Source organism: Gigantopelta aegis, chromosome 6, assembly GCF_016097555.1.
Source record: "Gigantopelta aegis isolate Gae_Host chromosome 6, Gae_host_genome, whole genome shotgun sequence".
Classification (NCBI taxonomy): Eukaryota; Metazoa; Mollusca; class Gastropoda; order Neomphalida; family Peltospiridae; genus Gigantopelta; species Gigantopelta aegis.
In genome coordinates this window covers 97,221,851-97,244,350 of record NC_054704.1, presented here as the reverse complement: position 1 = coordinate 97,244,350, position 22,500 = coordinate 97,221,851, and the positions used below count along the sequence as shown (strand labels likewise).

At 38.2% G+C, this 22,500-nt stretch overlaps 1 protein-coding gene across 3 annotated transcripts in view; it reads right to left on the bottom strand.

The window, feature by feature from the left end:
* Positions 1–22,500, bottom strand: part of LOC121375212 — a 110,588-nt gene that overhangs the window by 87,590 nt on the left and 498 nt on the right. The window contains exon 1 of one of the 3 annotated variants that reach the window (XM_041502519.1): positions 641–2,051. The exons of 1 other annotated variant lie outside the window; for it this stretch is intronic. The gene's annotated coding sequence lies outside the window, so the exon portion shown is untranslated. Of the gene's footprint in view, positions 1–640; positions 2,052–22,500 lie in introns of those variants that run through there. One more of the 3 variants, XM_041502515.1, reaches the window with a different exon arrangement.

The following is a 22,500-nucleotide window of genomic DNA, read 5'->3' as shown; positions in this document are numbered from 1 at the left end:
GCAGTCACGTCAGCTTGTTTACAATATTTCCGACCCAACACAGTCACATATACATGTATGTATTGACAACCAGGCCTCGGAGTTCGATCCGAAGGCAGACAAATACAGAGAAACCGATAGACTATGATCTGTGATGGTGTGTACAACAATACACGGGCTGCGGCTGATGAAACCATGAATATATTGTCGGGATTAGTATTATGATGGCCACGAAACTAATCCGAACTGTTTGGGTGTACTCAGTGATACGTATATAGACCTACAGATGTTGAGCTATGATAAATACTACTGACAGGGGTGGAGGGTGGGGAGGCGGAGAAAATTATTATTTATATTTATATGTATCATTTTAAAGTTTTAGATGACTAATAATCATTAAATTATTAACACACGGATAAAAAGTGACAAACAATATCATATTAAATTATTTTCGTTTGCATTAAAATGCATCAACATATTAGTCAGATAGAGAGAGAGAGAGAGAGAGAGAGAGAGAGAGAGAGAGAGAGAGAGAGAGAGAGAGAGAGAGAGAGAGACTGACTCTTGCCTTAAAGTTATTTTTTTACAAATTTTAAAAACATTATAAAATATTTAAATCTGACTGTTAATAAACAAATACTATTATTATCAGTAGTCGTACCTTTAGCGACAAACTTGTTATCGAAATCCAAGAAGGAATTTCCTGTTACAAAGTCTTCTTCCTCCTCTTCTTCCGTAGCAATAAATCCACAAACTGGTTAGAACCGAAGTCGGAACAAACTGATCCGAGAGAATGTGACAGAGAGAAGACAGTGACACACGCCGACAAACAAACACACACACTTTGATACTGACAATTATCATGCGACGCTTTTTGATTACAGCATCTCCAGAAGTAATTAAGGTTGAACAAAAAATTCCAGTGCGCCTATAGTATTATAACTGACACGGCAATCGAGTCGATAAGTTGGCGAGAGAACAGCTCGGCTCTCTGCAGTTCATATTTTATGTATTATAAATCGCCGTCCAGAGAGCCCCTTAACAGCGGTGACTCCTACAGCGTGTGTAACAGAGTGGAGTTGCCTTCACACAGGTGGAAACACCGTGTTACTGCGCCGAGGACCTAGCCAGTAATCGGGACAGTGGGGGACTACCACTGGATAGATCGTCTCATCTGCCTTCTTATTAAAGCTATACACCACTGGGCTGGCGCTAGAGTTGGACTCTGGCGACACTGCAGATAGCACGGGGAACGGTGAACATAACTTTTATCTCTGGTAGTGAGGGTTATTACACAACACGAGCAGTTTTTTTTTTTTTTTTTTTTTTTTTTTACCTTTTTTCTTTTTTTTTACCCCGGCATCAACTCCACTCAACTCAAAACCTTTAATCACAAATACCCTGATGACCTTAACAATTTATATAGCACTTAGAAAGGAATTTGTAAACATATATATTTTTCTTTCTTTCTGTTTTTTTTTTCCTTTTTCTTCTTTTTCTTTTGCCCTGCTTCAAACATTTTAATCACCTCGGGCTTCGTCTCCGATTTCAAATTACATACCTATATTTGTCACATTGCCTGTTTGTTAAATGCCTGCTGAAATGTTTTTTGAAAAAGTTTGTTATTGTTACCATTATGAAAAGAAGATGTAAAGTTTGATTACAATGGGTCTGTTTAGATTTCCTTAGAAGCAATTGGTGCGGACTTCGCGGTTGCTTTCACAGTACTGCGGGACTGTTTTCTGACACCAGTTTTAGCTATTTCAGGGGCAAACAGGCAAAACGTCGTGAAAATGTAGTTTCCTTTTTTGTTCGGATTTCACAAACCTATCTGGCCCATTCTGCAGCGTTGGGGCATCGGGTGGAGCAAACAGCACTGGTATCGCTTTTGTACTTGGCGCCTCTCGAAAAACAAGACAACAACGCCGAAAGCAAACCACCACCGTCTGGGTTGACTTTTAGATCTAGCGACAATTTTCCCCAGTGCGCCTTCCATTATCTGTCTTTATCCCGCCGTAACTTTATCCATGGCCCGTGCATCCAGGAGACACTGACTGCGCTATCGCTTTACTATTAGCACCAGACCACCAAAACAGCCAGCAATTTACTCATTCTCACCTTTTTGTCCCTTTTGGCGGATCATTCCAACTTTGAACGTGCCCTGGTTCAAACTATTTTGAAAACAGTTACAAAAGAAGCACACAACCACGTTTAGTACGCGTATACACGGAGAAGGGTGTTGGCGTATTTTTTTCAATACTCCTTTTCAAGTGAGTATAATAAGTATAGATCCGCGCTGCCCCCACTGAAAATACAGTGTAGCACACGCTCCTGGGTCTGGTAATGTTCATTAGACAAAGCAAGAGCCAAGATCATGTACGTATGCAAACACATTTTATTTTTAAAGGGACTGTCCAGTGTTTGTAGGTACTATATAACATGGTGTTGGCTGACGTAGAGTTTGTTGGTTCTTAAAATTAACATATATTTACATATTCATATTCAGAATGTGAATATGAATATTCAGTACATTTTCAGTCATCTTAATACATTTACAATATCTTAATATCATTATTTATTTATTTTTGCTATAGTGATTTTGTACTTATAATAGTATAATATTTCTACCAGCTGACAAGCATAACCTAAAAAGGATTGATTGTTTCATTGCTAGTAAATCTCAGGACAAAGACACTTCACACAAGATATGATTTAGTACAAACATATCAAAATATTTATATGAAACAGACATGTGGGTAGATAACGTAAGCTGAAAGGTCCTATGCAGTATTCTCTGGTCTCGAAAATAGGTCTTCATTTTTACAAATGAAAAACTGTATATTAAGAATATATTGGAAAGTGTTTTTAAAGTAAAAATAACGAAAGTGTGGACCAATCCGCACTAAGCAAAAGTTGATTTATATTTTGGGATCTCGAAATAATAAGTTGAGATCTCGTGTTCTCGACTAATTATCTCGAGATCTCGACTTATTATCTCGAGATCTCGACTTATATTGAGATCTCGACTTTTATCGAGATCTCGACTTACTATATCGAGATTTTGACTTATTATTATATCGAGATATCGACTTATTATATCGAGATTTCGACTTATTATTATATCGAGATATAGACTTATTATATCGATATTTTGACTTATTATTATATCGAGATATCGACTTATTATATCGAGATTTTGACTTATTATATCGATATTTTGACTTATTGTATCGTGATTTTGATTTATTATGTCGAGATCCCGACTTCTTATATTAAAATATCGACTTATTTATATTATATCGAAATTTTGACTTATTATATCGAGATTTTGATTTATTATATCGAGATTTTGACTTATTATATCGAGATTTTGAATTATTATATCCATATCTCAAGATCAAAAACAACTTTTACTTAGTACGGATTAGCTCTATTATTTTTTTCGTGGAATACTGCTGGACTTTGGGTTTGTTTTCATGCATAATTAAAACAGGCGGCAAATGTAAAAACTGGCGAAATTCGTAGAGTCTATCCTGAATGGGATTCAAAAACGTTTAACTGTCTCAGATATTTTATTTCTAGCACAGCCAAATTGTCTTCCAGGACTCATCAATAATTCATTCTACGTGCTGTAACATTAAGATGGTGGGGAGGCAGTGACCCTTTTGTGCCGTCTATCAAGGCATAACCCTTCATCATCAAGAATGCGTATTTGTTTTTCCTGGCTTGCTAGTATTTGACCCCTGTTAACCCCAGATAAGACGCCGATTGCAAATTTGTTCTCTTTGTGTATGACGCCATGTACAACTTGTGTTGGCAACTATTTCTGTAGTATTTGAATTAGTATTTAACTATATTTTGTTGTTTTATTTTTTAACATATGGATTAAAACAATTATTACCCCAAAATACTAATTACCTTACACAACAGGTGCTCAGGTACTAATTGTACATCTAACAAAACATGTCTAAACACAATAGTTGGTACAAATATGAAAGAACCGCATTAAAAAAAAAAAAAAAAAATGTTTTATTTAACGACGCACTCAACACATTTTATTTAAGGTTATATGGCGTCAAACATATGGTTACAAACCACACAGATAATTAGAGAGGAAACCCGCTGTCGCCACTTCATGGGCTACTCTTTTCGATTAGCAGCAAGGGATCTTTTATATGCACCATCCCACAGACAGGGTAGTACATATCACGGCCTTTGATATACCAGTCGTGGTGCACTGGGTGGAACGAGAAATAGCCCAATGGGCCAGCCGACGGGAATCGATCCCAGACAGACCGCGCATCGAGCGAGCGCCGTACCACTGGGCTACATCCCGCCCTGCAACAGCATTTATTATTTGACTATAAAACCCATACCCTCATACACAAATGCGTAATTAAATGTTAGACGTATGACCTATGTATTGTTTATTTATTATTTGACTATAAAACCCATACCCTCATACACAAATGCGTAATTAAATGTTAGACGTATGACCTATGTATTGTTTATTTATTATTTGACTATAAAACCCATACCCTCATACACAAATGCGTAATTAAATGTTAGACATATGACCTATGTATTGTTTATTTATTATTTGACTATAAAACCCATACCCTCATACACAAATGCGTAATTAAATGTTAGACATATGACCTATGTATTGTTTATTTATTATTTGATCTGTGAATTGTTGATATACCTTTTGACTTGTGAACTGTTGATGTTTCTTTTCGGCGCTATAAAATTTTTGTTGATTTATTTTTTGGCCTGTACATTGCCCACGTCCGATGACTATCTTAATTAGTCACCATACTGCTTGTAATATTTCAGATGATTTTCCTGTGATATAAACTGATAATATAAACAAATCCAATGTTGGACTAGTCGTTACAATTTATACCTGGATCGTATGATGGCAATAACAACTACCATAATACTGAATGTAGGAATGAATGAATGAATGAATGTTTAATGAAACCCCAGCACAAAAATACACATCGGCTATTGGGTGTCACAAAAGGTAAGTATATGAAAATATTATTTATATATATATTTATGTAAAACCACAGTGTAAGAAAAGAACAAAGTATGAGTATCAATAGATGATGTCAATATAGTATAGCGCATGCGCAGGATATGGATTAGAGGGTGTAGGTGGCCATGACCCCATCTGTGGCCATCTGCAAAATAGTCTGGCCATCTACAATATAGTCTGTTCCCAGCTGCAGCTTTGTTCCCACTACCAGGACCAGAATAAAGGTGTCTATCCCCAGCTGCAGCTTTGTTCCCACTACCAGGACCAGAATAAAGGAGTCTGGCGTTCAGATGAAGTCCTGAAGGAGAAACTATTCGGCCTGCAGCACACAACAACATGAATTAGAGCTATTGAATTCATGGTCTGAGCGTTCGAAGAAGAAGAAGACGAAAGAAGAGGAAGCGGAGAAGGAGAAGAAGAAAGAGTAAGAGAAAAAAAGAAGAAGAAAACGAAGAAGAACAAGTAGAAAAAGGAGGGAAAAAGAAGACGAAATAGAGGTAGTAGCAAAGAAATCAAATACGACCATCATCAAATCATGACATACCAAGGCCTCTGCTATACTAGTCTGATGTCACCGACTGGAACCCACACATACTTTTAAAATGGTTATGACTTCATTCCAGGGTTGTCCCTTTAATAATTCGACAATTTAAACCCTATCTGTCTGCAGTTGTGAAGACAAGAGCAGGTGCAATTTGCAGATGTTTTGTTTTATCTCTACAACCGTATAGTTTGCAGATCACAAAGGGTATTGTGAAAACTAGTTTTGAAGAGGAACAAACCGGGGTCACTGAGCTTTTTAACTTACGATTTAACCACACATTCCTGTGCACACAAACGTCAGCTTTCCGGGATGTCTGACCAGCACACGGGCTAATTAATGGTTAGTTGTTAGAGGTTTAGTGTATACGTTTCAGTTTTCTGTAGTAACCGTATGACAAGTACACCAAACAACGAAATCACCAAAGCTTTAACTGTCAAGAGTAAAGCACGCACATGCAATGTCCACGTACGTTTCGTTTTATTTTAGTAACAGTTTGATAGGTCAACCATAAAGGAAGTTACCAGACCCATACAGATTTATTTCCTGAAACCCGCTATTACTCTAGGTGCAGCTGCTGTCCACGGTAAACACCAGGGGAGATATACGTATCCAGCCAGACATTTAAAAGGGGTTATTCCAAGTCGACAACCTCTTAACGAAAAGCAATATTTAGCTGACAGTCAAACTGTTGCCCATCTCTCTTGAAAATACCGTAACCATTACTCCCGTTCGCAATCCCAATATTTGAGTGTTCCGTGCAGACGTTTCTTTCTAATCCCCCATCATTGGAAGTAATGCTATCAAGAAGCTAACAATTATCTGTAACTAGATGAACCGATCATCGGAGGTCGCCGCTGGCCATTTCCACCGTGACATTATGCGTCCAGGACATTCACAGAAAGAAGAAAAAGAGTCTGATTAGTCATTTAGAGGTATATACGGTAAAAGGGACACGCACCCGTACGACTCCCGTTTCATCTACATCTGACATTGCATTACGTCTCAACAAAAGGAAAGCTAATGGAAAGAGGATGAAACGTGGGGGCGACCGTCCAAAGTGCCAAGGGTCATTGGATCAACCCTTGAGTGGACTATTTGGTCATTTAGAGGTGTCTCGTGCTCAACGAGAACCACTAATTCGCGTCCCAATACTCTTTGGTTATAGGCTAGTATTGCGTTATAACCGACGGACACTTAACAGAAATACAATACAACACGGGGGCGTTCATACTAAATGCATAGGATTGCGGAATCAATTGTCGAGTGGACTGATAAGTAATTTAGAGATCCTCTACGAATCAATTTCATTTGATTTTGACACTGTAAAGATAGCCAAAGAAAGCTAACGGAAACACGATGACATAAGGACGTCAATCTAAGGAATATATTTTTGTAGCTTTTTTTAACACGGTTTTATTTACGGTGATATGGCGTCAGATATATAGTTAAGGACCACACAAATAATGAGAGAGGAAGCCAGATACTATTTTCGACTAGCAGCAAGGGAACTTTTATTTTTTAAATGCACCGTCGTACAGACATAATATTACACACCACAACCTTTGTTACACAAGTAGCGAACCACTGACGAGAACAAGAACGAACCCAATTGGGCCCACCGACAAGGATCGATCCTAGATTGATCGAGCATCAAGCGAAATCTTTACCACTCACCCACGTCCCTCCGCCTAAACAGGCAAACGTTACGGGATTGATCCACCTAAATACACCACCCTCCTTTCCGCCGACATCCATGTTGTTGTGAAAATTGTTTAACGACACCACTAGAGCGTAATTATTAATCATGTCGAACATTTGGTACATTTGACACATATTCTTAATTATTGCTCTCAGCAAGAGATCTTTTATATTCACTTTCCGGCTGGTTGGGACGAAGAAAATCTGACTGAGCTAAATCCCCCACCCCTTATTATAGGATGGCGATGATTCAGGAAAAGCATACTCATTTTGTTTACTATCACTGAAATCATAGATACTAAAATTATAGGTCCGTCAGTTAAAGCAAAGTTGTTCGTGTTGTGTTATCAATACAAATTTAAAACATTCCATGCGGAAGCGGGCTATTTCAAACACTAGCTGATGAAGTCCTACCCCGGACTGTTAACTCGGGCAACAGACGTTGTCTGCCCATCACAATAAGGAAAGAAAGAAAGAAATGTTTTATTTAACGACGCACTCAACACATTTTCTTTACAGACAAGGTAGTACACATGTATGTCACGGCCTTTGATATACCAGTCGTGGTACACAAGACAATAAGGCGACTAGCTGTCAGAGTAGTAGGTCTGATCCCCTAAATGTTGAAGCGCGCCAGATTTGGGCATATCTCTCGAGACATGAGAAGAAATATCTGCTGAAGAATGAAAAACTAGAGCACAACGTTTTACAGCTAACAGCACGAAAATATGCTGCATCACCGTCATCATACAAAGCTATAATTACCCTTTACAATGCAGGGAGGGCGTTCAAATCCAAGCCAAGATAAGCTAGAGGGTTTAGTACTGCTTGGGTGATGTCGCTCGTTTGTAGGGTGTTTTTGCACCTGAGGCAAGGCAGATCTCGACCCGACAAGTGCCTTGCAACTCGTGCAGTGATGGCCGTCTTATGGAATGACCATAGATACACGTTACCTTTAACATACCACTAAGGTTTCGGGCATATACACGTTAAATACCGACTAGACGTAACTTAAAATCAGGTGTCATTAAACAAATATGCAGTGATCAAAAAGTAAGTTTGTTTTGTTCAACGAAACCATTAGAGAACATTGATTTATTAATCATCGGCTATGTTTGACAATTCTGACATATAGCCTGAGAGCAAACTCGCTATATTTATCCATTAGCAGAAAGAGATCTTCTACACGCATCGCTACACAGACTGAGCTACTATCGAAATGAGCAAAAACACAAATTGTACTAATAAAGCAAAAGTACTGTCATATTGATTGACTGATTATCAACACTTGTTGTTATTATGGAAAAGAAAATGCCCATATTCCACGCCGTGACATGACATCGAAATAAATCATTAACTATAGTCATTAAAAGTGTTTTGTGGGAGGCGAACAAATGTATTTCAATGATACCAACACTCGTAGGAAGTCGTCCGGTACTAGGTTTACCTAGAATGTAAATAGGCAAAAGGAAATCTATTTATAAAACCAATTACTATTACCTACAATGTTATTTTACGCCAGTTAGCGCCATGCCATTGGCAGAATAAACTGCCTGAAACTGATAGTGACCACTCAATGCTAAACTGAGCTGGCCGGGCATTACGAGACAATGCTAGGAATGCTGTGAACGATGATGGACAACAATGGGTGCCTATTATCGTGATGATGTCCAGTGGTCAAGTTTCCTTCTTACTGAATTGTCCCTGCCTCGACATGACTACTCTGGCAGCATGACGTATTGCGGTTCCAACAATAGACGACACCGTATGCCCGCTGGATTAGTCCGAGGACAATCGTTTAGTGATGATTTGCAGCGGCCGTGTTTCGCGTTTCTGGACATTTAAAGTTTAAATGCCTTCAGATTCAGAAGTATTTTTCTTCCCAATCTATTATCCTCTATAAAATTGTAGATATGTCTTTATTCCGAGGGTAGGTGCGCTGCTGTTCGCAGACTATAACTTGTTTCGCATGACACTAATACCTTCAACAACAACATGTCAAGGGTGACCCTCGAACAGTTCGTGATACTTCAGTAAACATACTTTTTGTGTCGTTTTATTTAAAAGACACCGTTCATCGTTATTGATATTACGAAAGGTGATGACACTAGTTTTGCATGTATCATCTTAACACAATGTTATTATTGTACAGCACTGATAAGAATAGCTAAGCGTTTAAGATAAGTTTGCATATTGTAAACACTGAAATCATTGAAAGATTAAAACTACCTAAGTATTAGATTTCTTTTAAGGAAAACATCCATGATGCCCCAAAGAAAGTTCATTATATCATCATCATCATCATCATCATCATCAACAACAACAACAACAACAACGATACCACTACTACTACGAATCCTGCTGCTGCTGCTTCTACTACTACTACTACTAAAAAACCGAATAAAATTTGGAGTGAGGATTTGTATTGTTCTAACACCCAACAATTAACACAAGTGTGAGTGCAGAAAGAAGTTATATAGACGCAGGTTTCTACCCAGGGTGATAAAAGATGGAAATACTTTCAAAATATCTAAGCCCTTCCCCTAAACCAATAGAATGTAATAGACAAGGTGACGCCCTCTTTCCGCATTTCTTTTATATAATTTGCGCGAATAGTATTGCTTTTATAATAGGAACACTATAAATAGCACCAAATGCTATGTACATGTAATCGCAACATAAATTATTTATGACACGGATTTATACAGAAAAAGGAGAGAACAAAACAAAATCATTAAAAAGTGTGCTTTGGTGATATTTGATTACTTTTGTCTACAAAAACCCTAAATTTAGCGCGAATATGACGTTAAACACAATCTTCAAAAGAATTTGGTGGCAGCCAATATAACTGCTCAACCTTTATCTTCGTATTCAATCAATTCGAAAATATTGTGCTAATCGAACAATCTGCAATTACAAACCATTCTTAATAGCAGTGAATTATACATATTTAACCTACTCGCATACGGCTTGTAATAATCAATTAATCAATGAAACTAAATTTAAGTGATGAAGCAAGGAATAAAATTAACGTAGATATTAAATGACTGTGCGTAAGAATGGCTATATTCAGTAAATATCCATTAACACAAAGTTAACAAAAGTCATATTCCTGCACATGATAGAAAAGGAATATTTGTTTAACAATATCTCAGAAAAGTTTAATCTATGGCTCTTTGGTTTCTAACATGTCTATTCTGACACTTAGATTAGGGTGAAAGAGAAAACCCACTGCCAGCACAAGGGCTATTCGTACCGAACAACAACAAGGGCTATTTTATATTCCTGTACAGAGTCCGGGAAATAGTTATATATTTTCTGCTAGTAATTGTGAAATTTAATTTTTGTTTTTCATTTTTTCTTTAAAAAATGTTTTTAAGTACATGTGTGGGGCGGAATATAGTCCAATGGTAAAGCGTTCGCTTGATGCGCGGTCGGTCTGGGATCGATCCGTGTCAGCGGATCCATTGGACTAGTTCTTGTTGCAGCCGGTGAACCACGACTGGTATATCAAAAGCAGTGGTATGTGCTATCCTGTCTGGGATGGTTTATATAAAGGATCTCTTGCTACTAATGGGTTACGGGTTTTCTTTCTAAGACTATATTTAAAAATTACCAAATGTTTGACATCCAATAGCTGATGATTAATAAATCAATGTGCTCTAGATGTGTCGTTAAACATAAAACACTTTTAACTTTTTACTTACGTATAATAGAAACAAGCATAGAAGGCAAATGGTTTCCTTTCTAAGAATATATATTCCCAAATGTTTGACATCCAATAGCCGATGGTTAATAATGTGCTCTAATGGTGTCGTTAAACAAAACGTACATGTAATAATAACAAGCTTAAAAGTCAAGCTTTAACTTTTAACGTACATGTAATAGAAACATGCTTAAAAGTCAAGCTTTAACTTTTCACGTATATGTAATCGAAACAAGCAGTAAAGGGCATACAAAAGGTGTGACAAGATTTTAAAAACCATACATTGGTGTTCTGAGTGTTTCATTTCGATTTACAATTATTTGCCAAGCTGAGGAACCCGACACAATGAGAATCGCGTGACCCTCCCATCTCCTGCCTAATGATTAATAGCTTGGAAATAAACGACCCCATAAGAACCTTTGGCAGCCGTTTCAGCATGCGCGCATTAGTTAATCACAGAATGTGGGCTCTTTATTATTTGTTCTGGCAGTAAATCATCTTCGGCTGCCTTTTGCAGCGGCAAATGCAGGTTAAACACACACACTTGAGGGTGGCCTTTTCTGACCACAGACTCAGATGGCGTCCATTGAGCCACATGTAGCAGCTCTCCCTTTTGTCGTCAATCAATTGAAGGATCGCTCGGCCGAAGAAAGTGCTGTGTTTGCCAAATACGAAAGGGGTGGGAAACGGAGAAAAGGTTTACAAATGAATAGCAAAAAGGAAAGCGATTTGTGCTGCTGCTCTAACGTGCTTGTTGACATCTCGCCTTTGGCTCGGACTGTGCTGTGTTACTTCACGGCACGGCTACCTGTCAAGGGTTTTCTGGGGGTTTTCAATTGGTAGCTGGCTGGGCAAATACCACTGCATTCATGACCACTCAACAAGGGGAGAACTGACCAGGGAGTTCTCATATTTCACAGGAACACACAGACACCCTTGCACCCGTTTCCAGGCCGCCAATTCGGTCGTGGCCTGTGCATGTCAACAAGTCTGTGATCTGGGCATTGTGTGTCTTTTTATTGGTATTTGTTATAAAGCTGCTGAGCTGTGTATCGTTAATACGAGAATATGATCGATTTAATCTTCCGTTTTTCAAGTACCCGACGATGACACGTTTTTGAACAGAAAGATACGACGTTAGATTTGGGGGCTGCCTTGTCTTCTTATTCTTGTGTTTAATCTGTTGATCTCTGTGCAAATTCAGAACATCAAAAGGTCTTGGGTACCTGTCACACTCGTATCCAGAACTATTGCGAGCATAGCACACTGCCAACATAATTGACATAAATGTGTTGAAGTAATGGCGGTTTATTCAGTGTTACACACCGTGTAAGCACCACATACGCACAACGCTGACGTCCGGATTTAAAACTGCTTATGACAGTGACAGAAGCTAAACTGCAGATTAACCCCTTTGGTGTCAGTCACGAGCACAACATTGGAGAAGCAAAGATTGTATGTTACAAGTGCAGAATTTCTGAATGTGAAATACAACAGAACAGTCTTTGACATCCAATAGCCGATGATTAATAAATCAATGTGCTCTAGTGGTGGCGTTAAACAAAACAAACTTTCACTGTTAACTTTGTCTTTTACAAGTGTACCTCACATTATCTCCCTCTGACAATTAAATATACACCGAAAATACTTTTTTTATAATTTTATAATGGTGTACAAAGTATATATAAATTACGTTGTTTTTTGTTTAGTTACTGATTTAATAACCATCGGCTATTAGATGTACAGTCTAAAAGGAAACGCGTTACATTTACCATTAGCAACAGGGGATCTTTTACTGTCAAGTCCTTTATTTTTGTGGGCTTAAAATTTCGCGTTTTTACTAGAACACACAATTCCTTGTGTACTTACATTCGTAGGTCGAAACTGTATTATATTTTCGCCGTGTTTTTAAATTCGTTCACTGCATTAGTCAACAAATTACACCAAAAATTAGACTACAACGAAACGTATTAAAAGTAGGTTCACAGTAACTGCAATTTCCCACGTATATACGGAAGGAAGGAAATGTTTTATTTAACGACGCACTCAACACATTTTATTCACGGTTATATGGCGTCGGACATATGGCTACGGACCACACAGGTATTGAAAGAGGAAACCAGCTGTCGGCACTTCATGAGCTACTCTTTGTGATTAGCAGCAAGGGATCTTTTATTAACATCACCCCACAGACAGGATAACACATACCACGGCTTGCGCACTGGCTGGAGCGAGAAATAGCTCAATGGGCCCACTGACGGGGATCGATCCCAGACCGACCGCGCAGTCTTTATAATTATTAACAGCCCATGTGTGATACAGACAGAGACAGACAGACAGACAGTTAGTCAGTCAGTCAGTCAGTCAGTCAGACAGACAGACAGATATATGATGGATGGATGGATGGATGGATGGATGGATGGATGAATGAATGAATGGATGGATGGATGGGTGGATGGATGGATTAATCCAATCTCTTTAGGTCGCTTTTCGTACACTTAGCTATCATTCTAAAGACGTGCTTGGTAATAATAACACACATATTTACATTTTAAGACAATAAAAAGCACTACGTCAGGGAAATATCGGGTGTGTGGTAAGCAGTAATTAATGATAAGCAGAAGCGTCTGATGCAAAAGTGGCCTGTACACATACGTGGAGTACATATTATACCGTGTGCCGTCCAGACGAAATATTCACATCTGTACTTACACGATGACAACACACGAAGAACGAGAAACGTGATATGCAAACAAGAGTAAGAGAGACATAAAATTAACCCTGTGTTTAGAGGCAGAGAGCGACGCTAACGTTCGCGAACTATTCGACTGGTCCCCGATGTGGCCATTTGATTTAACCTGAAGCGCGTGAACGGGTTTTTTTTTTGGATCGAACTGGATATCAATGAAACCACCTTCGTTTGTCTTAGATTCAACCAGATGGATGTTAGTAGATACCATTCTGAAATGGGTCATAATTTTAGGACGAGTTCCAGGTAGTAAGCAATGTACAACCACCACGGATAGCTGAACGTTAGTTAATATTATCAGAGGTCGAAATTGACTGGAATTCCTGCTGGGTATTCGGTCTGGCAAGCTACAGATTCTGCCGGCCCAAATCAAACGCCGCAGGACCAAACATGATTATGTATTACAATTATAAAGAATGAACACTATATGTATTTATCATCCATTAAAGGCTTTTGTAGGAGATATCGCTGGCATTATAATTTGCGATATCTCCTTATAATCTTGATTGGTCAAATTTTAATCACAAGACAATGTTTTATTACGTCACTGTGTTTGTTTCAGCTCTAAACCTATCATTAGTGACGTCACGCCACTGCCGTTCTGCTAGTTAACGAGTCTACCGCTGACATTCAACCCACATTACTGACATTGTTTACAACTGTCGCAAATGAAAAAATTTATAATGGATGATTAAAAAAAAATACCCCCTCGTGTCTTGTGATATCATAATTTATCAGCACTAGTTGATAAAAGTACTTTTTATCAACTTGTGTTGATAAATTATGATATCAAAAGACACTCGGGGACTTCAGTACTGTGATTTACAAAAATTCCAATTGAAATGTTATTTTAGAAGTGTTGTAGGATAAATAGAAGTCGCTACTCGTGTTTTTTAATATGTTAAATATCAACCTCGTCTAGTATTTGTCTCGGCAGAGCCTCGACAAATACCGATTAACATAGACTCGGTTGATATTTTCCATATTAAAAAAATACTCGTGACGAATCCTCTATATATTATATACCTATATATCTTCAGTATTAGGCAATGTATATCTAGACTAAATGGGCAATTAGACGGTGACTTGACTTTAGATAGTCAGCGATTTAAAAATTTTTTAATTAAAATAACTGTATTTTGGCAACTATTGTATTATTGTTTCCTGTCCCAGGCTAGAATCCACAATTGTTTTGCAGATGAGAAGGGTGTTAAATAGAAGTTGTATATTAACGGTGAATGCACTTTAACATAAGTGAAAAACACTTTTTTGTTATTGTGGGCAGGTAGGTCTAATCCCTCTTTTAATTTACTTTTAACAATATTTTACACGAAAGTCAGCGATTTAGAATAATAAGAAGAACAAATGAAATAAAAATAAGTGCATATAATGTAATTAATGTGGATTACTTATGTCAGATATAAAACGCCAAAGACTTTATCCTCTATGACAGCAGATTTCGCCCGAGATTTATTATTATTCTAAACAACACTCCATTGTTATTTACACGTATTCATGGAGAAATGGTTCTACCCACGGACCTAGGCGAAAGCGAGAAAACAACTGGCTCAAATACATATTCAGTTCGATCAACAAAACGCCAAGGACCCGTTTGTGTAAAGCGATATCTCACTGTAAATTGTAAATAAGAAACTTCACGATAGGATCAAAGGCGAAACTAATCACCGACCTGTTCAGATTGAGAGTTTTCTACCAAACAATGCTATCGATGTAACAAAAAACCTCACCAGAAGAGAATTAAGTTAAAAGCAAAATTTTTTAATAATAATAAGAAGAAAATACACACACACACGCACGCACACAAACACACACACACACACACATACACACACACATATATATATATACACATATATATATATATATATATTAGTATGTTAATGATGTCTATGTGCATTTACCATAATTTAAAATTGCTCTTCCTGAAACTATCTTTGATGTAATTTCGATTTAGGTTTTAGTGTGTTTGCATGCGCGTGTAATTGTCCATTGCGATAGCCAGAAAGAGGCGGTACAAATATACTCAGAGCACGTTAATACTATAGTATATATACCATTCTCCATTTAGACAAGAACGGCAGTTTTAATTTGAAAAAGTTTAAAGAATAAATGAAAACAACCACACACACACACACACACACACACAACCCCCCCCCTCCCCCCAAAAAAAACACATAAAAAAACACCTAAACAATTACAAAAAAAACTTCCACCCCAAACAAACACAAACACCCCCAACCCCCTAAAAAAACCCTAACAGCAACCAATAACAACAAAGAAGCAATCAAACAAAACAAACAACACGTTTTAAATTTTTCAGGAGTTTGGATGCGCATCCCCTATACTTAGTCGTGCTCCCAAAATCCATTATATTATATACAATGGAAGTTAGTAGGCCTACTCTAAAACTGTAGACACCATTGTTTTCAATTACATCCACTCCTGACAAAACGTCCGGTAACCGTTCCTTTCATATGATTACCACTTTGGATTTTAACAAAAATCTATGAGTTCATTCATAGGAAGACGTTATTTTCAAAGAGAGTCTCTATTTTTGGTAACAGTGACCTAATTGGTCAAACACAGACTCAGAACGAAGGTTCTGTATGATCGTCCGTTCTGCTCTTTGAAATCAGTGTATTCGGAATTAACCTCACAAGCCGCTGATGATGCGAATTTATTTTGATATCCCGTTCAGACAGTTCGATCACCTCTCTCAGTGGGATTTCGTCAAATTCATTTGCAAGATGGAATAACTCTATTTGGTTCGGTAATAGAACGTCAGAGTAAAGTGCGGGAGGTCGGCGGGTCATTTTCAAACATTAGTCAAAAACCATTAGCGTTTCCCCAAATTACAGCTCTGTACGAGTAAAGGGACCTAGTAGAGATGATTATAAAGGCGTGACGTGGATACACCACCAAGGCGTACGCTACAATAGCTTGTTCTGAAGGTTCCCGTAAAACCCTCCGAACTGACCTGACACAATCAAGGCGTGCGCTACAACAGCTTGTTCTGAAGGTGCCCGTAAAACTGTTTAAGCTGTCGGGCTTAAAGTTAAAGTTCGATTTGTTTAACAACACCACTAGAGCACATTGATTAATTAATCATCGGCTATTGGATGTCAAACATTTGGTAATTCTGACACGTAATCATCAGAGAAAACCCGCTTCATTTTTCCTAAAGCAGAAAGGTATCTTTTATATGCACTTTCCCATAGACAGGAAAGCACGTACCACGGCTTTTGACCAACCTTTGACCGGTTGGAACGAGAAAAACTCAATCAGTTGAATGGATCCACCGAAGTGGTTCGATCCTGCGACACAAGCACTTCAATCTAACACTCGTCCAACTGAGCTAAATCCCGCCCCATCGGACTTAACGCTTGTAGGTAATGAGTTCGCCTGCCGGTACCGGTTCAAACCCACAGTGACTCAGTGGATAGGTGTACGGTCTCTACACCGACTTCTAATATCTTTCACTAACAACTAACAACTATTCACTAACCCACTGTCCTGGACAGACAGCCCAGATAACTGAGGTGTGTGCACAGGGCAAGCGTGCTTGATTGAATCTTAATTGGATATAAGCACGAAAATAACTATAAATCAATAGTTTCGATATTTGTAGTTGAATTAACGTCGATATCGGTGTTTGTGTGTTTGTGTTTACCACCTCAAACCCCTCACCCCCCAAAAATCCCCAACAACAAAACAACAACAAACAAACAAACAACCCGCCCCCCAAAAAACAACAACAACAACAACAAAAAACACCCAAAAAAACCCCATAACCCCCACCAAAACACCTCCAAAAAACCCAACGAAACAAAACCAAAAACACCCCCACAAAAAAAAAAAAAAAAAAAAAAAAAAAAAAAAAACAAGCAAAAAAGTCAACAACAACGTCTAAGGTAACCAACAAGTTTGTCCAAAACACCGGTTGAGATGCGACGAATTGTAGAATGGAAACTCTTGCACAATAATTAATACTTTAATAGACCACTTGTTTATGAAAATATCGTCACTGACATAATATATATCAAGAACGGGGGTATCTTCTACACCACGCGACGAAGTAAAAGAAACCCCGCTGGTAGTTGGCAACTGTACACCGTGTGGCAGCTAAGGGTTAAACACCTAAGAAACGTAGACGTATATTGTACTGGGGTGTCGTTCAACATTTCTTTCCATTCTTATTTATTTTCGTGCGTTTATACAATTGAGGTTCAAGCACGTTGTCCTGGGCACATATCTCAGCTATCTGGGTTGTCTGTCTAGGACAGTGGGTTAATGGTAAGTGGTTAACGAGAGAGAAGTCGGTGTAGTGGCCTTACACATACACATTGAGTCGTTAAACTCGCCCTGGGTGAGAGCCGGTACCGGGAGACGAACCCAGTACCTATTGGCCTTTTGTCCGATGGCTTAACCACTACACCACCGAAGCCGATTCCTTTCGTTTTTCCCAGCAAATCTAAAAACTCCGTATGGTTAGGTCCATTGTAAACTAAATAATTTTTCTACGGAACTAACTGTATATTTAGCATTTCTTAAAAAAAAATACCTGGCTACAATCTAACTATAGACTCTTGAATCGTCAACTTCGCCTGTTCCAATTAAAAGTGACGTCATTAGCTTTCCGGGTGTTATTTTCATTTGATCCCGAAAAAAGAATGTAATTAACCAATAACAATACAGAACACATACGCAGTCAGTTTACAATGCTATATAATGGTTTGCGTGGTCTTCAGCATGTGATAAAACTGATCTGAAACGATTAATCTTATCAAAGAGACTGCCTATTCAGCAGGAATCTAACTTAATCCATTAAATAGATCTTTAACGACACGTCAGCATGAACAAGACAACGACTATTGGGAGTCAAACAAAGGTAAATGGTGATCAACATACCGCATCGGTAATAACGTGATTATGTTATATCTGTTTGTGAAAACTATCCTGGCTATAAGAAAACAATATCAGTAATAACATGATTATCTTATATCTGTTTGTGAAAACTATCCTGCCTATAAGAAAGCCACAGCGGTAATAACGTGATTATGTTATGTCTGTTTGTGAAAACTACCCTGGCTATAAAAAAAAAAAACCCACAGCGGTAATAACGTGATTATGTTATGAATGTTTGTGAAAACTACCTTGGCTATTAGAAAACCACAGCGGTAATAACGTGATGATGTTATGTCTGTTTGTGAAAACTACCATGCCTTTGAGAAAAATGTTTGTAAAAACTTCCTTGCCTATGAGAACACCATAACGGTAAAAACATGATGATGTTATGTATGTTTGTAAAAAGTTCTCTGCCTATAAGAAAACCATAACGGTAATACCGTGATGATGTTATTATGCCTATAAAAAAGTCCCATAACTGTAAAAACATGATGATGTTATGAATGTCAGTGAGAACTTCCCTGCCTATAAGAAAACCATAACGGTAACAACATTATGATGTTATGAATGTCAGTGAGAACTTCCCTGCCTATAGGAAAACCACAACGGTAAAAACATTATGATGTTATGAATGTTTTTAAGAACTTCCCTGCCTATAAGAAAACCATAACGGTAATAACATGATGATGTTATATATATGTTTGAGATACATCAGTCTTTCTTTATTTTTCAAATATTCAAGAAATTGGATGCATTACGAATTATAGGGTTGTAATAACTGGGCCGAGTAAATAAAAAGACACTCGCATATGTCTCGGATAAATAAATAAAAATAAATAAATAAATAAATAAATAAATAAATAAATAAATAAATAAATGGATAAATGAAAGATTTACATTAATACTATTAAGTCTTAAGGTTTTACCTGTCGTTAAGTTGTTCAAAAACAATGTTTAGTGTTGTGGAATGAAATTTGGAACAACAGGAAGAAAAAAAAACTGTTTTCGAGATACATTTCACCGCAAGGACACGAACAGGAGCCACAGGACATAACATTATATATTTGAAACAACAAAAGGATAATGAATGTACTTTTAATTCAAGCGTGAATGGTAGACCAGTGGAATTGTTTTCGCGGTAAACAACACAGACTGAACAAGACAAAGACGTAAAGAAAGCAGACACACGCATCTTGGGAACGGAAGTGGTTTGTGCCATCGATCAACCCTCTTTGACACGTGCTTGATTACAGCCACAGAAGGTTCAAGCTTGCCTGTCTTGGACAAAGGGAGCGGATCTATGATTTTATAAAGAGGGGCCACAAACGTCTAAAAAAAGAGAAGACAATTTGAGCTTGTTAAAGGCAAAATGAGCAGAGTTCCCAGAGAGAGAGATATATGCATTGGGGTTTCGGAGGGGGGGGGGGGGGGGGGTCGATTCATGCTCCTCTGGAAGTTTTGAAGTAAACATGCTAAGAGAGATTACAAAAGAAAAAGATATGCCCAGAGAAGACGAGGTTTTCAGGGCAATTTAGTCTTGTATTTTGTAGATGTTAAATTTAAAAATATACAACTCAATGGTCATCAGTAAGGTCACTTCAAGTGGACGTGGAGTGATCACAAGACCCCTGTGACACCCTCTGGGTTCGCCAATGAGGCACGTTCTCCTCCTAAGTCCCCCCTTCCCTTCGCCAGGATGCGCTGAAGACAGAAGACAGGTGCGAATACCCCGGCTCTTGTCTCCAACTGTAACATTGTTAAATCTTTAAGACCACAAGCCACGCTTGTTCTACGTCCCACGTGGACGTGTTGCAAGCAGCACTGATCGGTCTTCACCAGATAACAACGCTGCACTGCACGGTGTGGGTAATTAAGAACGTGCCGCCGTGTCGCTGCGGAATTCACCGTGACACCGTTGTATCTGTGTACAAGACGGAAATGACAGAGAAGAAGATCGAGTGGAGAGGTCCTCCAGGAACAGCTGGTTACATCAGATGTATCACACGGGCAAGGAGGATGTCCTTTTTATAGGAGAAATGGTTAATTGGTAAGCCTAAAACGTACGGGTATTGATAGTGGTGGGACAATGCTTAGTGTGTTTTGCCAACTCTTTCAGATGTATACTATGTATAACACATACAATGACATTCTCACACACATTCTCTCTGTCCCCTGCCCCCCCCCCCCCCGCCCCCTCTCTCTCACACAACCACACAACCACACACACACAAACAGAAACACACACACACACACACACATATACACATAAACACAAACACAAACACACACACACAAACACGACACACCGACACACACACACACACACACACACACACACACACACTAATAATCAAATGTTATTTCGATGTTGAAGTATCAGAACCAAAACGTTCGAGATATATGTGGTTCGAGATAACAACACTTGTGCAAATTCTCTACCTCGAGATAGCATGGGCTGTCGAGATACAGAGTTCGATATAACGAAGTTGACTATAGACACCAACACACACGCGCGCGCACGCACACTCACACTCACACACACGCTCATACAGATAAATGTGTACATGGGCGCGGAATATTGCTCCATGTATATTCTCAGATTTTTGGGTGGACTTGATTATAAGAAGGCCCAATGTACAAAACATGATTTTGGTTTTATTACATATCTTATGCCCCATCCTTTGACTTCACGGCTTTGTCGACGAAAAGCGCATGCTTACTAAGCGGAAAGAAACTGAATTGAGTACGAGTATATTTTATTTACATGAATGTATTTGCATCACTTAACCCGACCTGTTTACGGCTGTGGTTCCCTGTAAAATACCATGGGTAGCAAGGAATTCAAGTACTCAAACACACATAATCAATACCCTGAAAGATAGGGCAATAAACTGTCTAGTCATTGATGATGAAAACAGCCACGCAGAAAGAAAGAACGAAAGAAAGAAAGAAAGACGACCGTGTGAATTAACATGTAAAGAACGACCCTCCCAGGTAGCACAATCTAGCGCGCGTTGTAATGAGATCTAAATTATATCGTACACAGAACCTGACCTAGATATTTCATTACAAATCTTTAAATTTAATCAACATCATTTTGTTTTAAATAAAATCGTTTTATTTGTGGGTGTTTTTTTTCTTCTCAATTTAAACATTTATTACCCCCAGCACAAAGTGATCATGTCAAGGTAGGGAAGCGTGTGTGTGTGTGTGTGTGTGATTTTTTCCATGCTCATATACCAGGAAGGTTTCGAGCATGTATGTCCCGGGTTCCGTATCTGAATAGCCAGAAACCCAACCCGGGACAGAGGTAGGGGAGCATTAATTTTATGACCTTAAAATGAAGTTATATAATGAATGAATAACCGAACGAACGAACGGACGAACGAACGAACGAACGGATGGATGGATGGATGGATGGATGGATGAATAAATGAATGAATGAACGAATGAAATGAATTAATGTTTAATGACTCCCAAGTACAAAAATGTACATCGGCCATTAGGTGTCAAACAATGGTATGTGTATTTACAAAACAAGTACTACTTTAAATATTAAAAGAACATAAACCTATTTTACGCACATAAACATAAATGGTACACGTATTTATAAATAAGTAATAAGTTATATACAAGAAGTAAAATAATAAGACTATTTTGCGTACAAACATACATAGATATTTACTATACAAATGCTTTTGTATTGTATCAGTGTGACATCATTACGACAGTTCAGTTTTCACACAGTTTCGTAATACACGTTACGATATAGGGATAACGTGAACAGTATAGCGTTTAACAGATCACCTTGCATGATGCCGCGTATTGGCACATTCAGAATTTCAAATAACACGTGC